Source organism: Nannospalax galili, unplaced genomic scaffold (genome assembly GCF_000622305.1).
Source record: "Nannospalax galili isolate Female #2095 unplaced genomic scaffold, S.galili_v1.0 scaffold103, whole genome shotgun sequence".
In the NCBI taxonomy this organism is placed as follows: Eukaryota; Metazoa; Chordata; class Mammalia; order Rodentia; family Spalacidae; genus Nannospalax; species Nannospalax galili.
The window spans coordinates 1,248,830-1,250,533 of NW_008352136.1; the positions used below are offsets into that span (position 1 = coordinate 1,248,830).

General features: G+C 45.0%; 1 protein-coding gene across 4 annotated transcripts in view; it reads left to right on the top strand.

Moving 5' to 3' along the window:
* Positions 1–1,704, top strand: part of Acacb (acetyl-CoA carboxylase beta) — a 140,738-nt gene that overhangs the window by 92,085 nt on the left and 46,949 nt on the right. The gene's annotated exons all lie outside the window — the stretch shown is intronic.

Consider the following 1,704-nt stretch of genomic DNA (forward strand, 5'->3'; position numbering starts at 1 on the left):
TAATGGAGACAGTGGGGTATTGAAGTCCCCTACTATTACCGAGTTGGGATTAATCTGTGTCTTAAAGCCCTGTAGTTTTGTTTTTATGAATTTGGGTGCACCAGAATTTGGTGCATATATGTTAAGGACTGTAATATCTTCTTGGTTAACTGTTCCTTTGATCAGAATGAAGTGACCATCCTTATCTCTTCTGATTAGTTTTACTTTGGAGTCTATTTTGTCAGACATTAGAATTGCAATCCCTGCTTGTTTCTTAGTGCCATTTGCTTGGAATATTCTTTTCCATCTTTTTACCTTAAGGTAGTACCTGTTCTTAAAGGTGAGATGGGTTTCTTGTAGACAGCAAAGAGATGAATTTTGTGTCTTAATCCATTCGCTTAGCCTGTCTTTTTATTTTTTTTTTTTCGTCTTTTTGAGACAGTGTCTTCTTGTAGCCCCAGCTGTCCTAGAACTCACTATGTAGAGCAAGCTGGCCTTGAACTCACAAAGATATGCCTGCCTCTGCCTCCCAAGTGCTGGGATTAAAGGTGTGTGTCACCATGCCTGGCATGATTGTTCTTTTAAATTCAGTGTTCTGGGTTATCTCTAGGGGGTTCTTCTTGTAGAACTCTTCTACAGGATTGGTGGGCTTTGCTGGGGACATAGTATTTTGGCTTTCCATTTCATTATTCTTTCGTTGTGGTTTTGGCGTGTGAATTTCTTTTGTTGTTTGTGATTCTGATATGAGAATTAAGTAGAAGTATTCTTCTGTTTGTATTATCAGGGTGCCTAGATCCTTTCTTTATTGGTTATGTAAAGCTGGTGGGTACAGGGTTCAGGTTCTTTCAGGTTTATTTTGGAGGGAACTGATGGCTTCAGATAAGCTATTCAGGGCACAGAAGCCCAATTCAGGTTCCAGTCAGGTACACTCAGGCTTCTTTCACAGTCTGAGCCCACAGCTCTGGAGTACGAGACCCAAAGATGGGAAACAGGGTCAGCAAAGACAGAAGGCCCAGGGGTAGAGTCTGGGGAAGTAGCATGAGCTTTCAGAGTCCTTTCCCCTGGACCTCGCCAGCAGTAGGCTATGACATTTGATTACTTCCCCATTGCTTTGACCAAACACCTAACACAGCTATAGGAAGGCTTTATTTTGGCTCATGGCTTCATAGAGTTTGGAGTCCATCATGGTGGGGAAGGCAGACCAGAGCAACTCACATCATGAGAGGCAGGAAGGAGAGAGAGGCAGCCAGAGGAACTCTCCCCCCTTTTACTCCATTCAGGCCCCTAGCCTATGGGGTAAAGCTGCCCGGTTCTGAGAGGGTCTTCCCCTTCAGTTAATTTCTTCTAGAGATACTGTCACAGATGGATCTCTCAGGCATGCCCAGAGGTGTGCTTCACCAGTCTCCTAGGTGAATCTAAATCCAGTCAACTTGACAGTGAGTTTGTAAGGTTTCTGGGAGCCTGTCAGAGGTCAGCTTCTAATTGGCCCCCACTTATGTAAGCATCTTCTGTCTGGCACCAAGGCCCTAGGCTTCAAGCTGGGCATAGTGGTACAGGCATTTAATCCCATCACTTGGGAGGCAGAGGCAGGTGGATCTCTGAGATCAAAGGCAGCCTGATCCACATAGTGAGTTCCAGGCCTGCTGGAGCTACAGGGAGATACAGGGAGACATGTGTCAAATGAGAGAGAGAGAGAGAGAGAGAGAGAGAGAGAGAGAGAGAGAG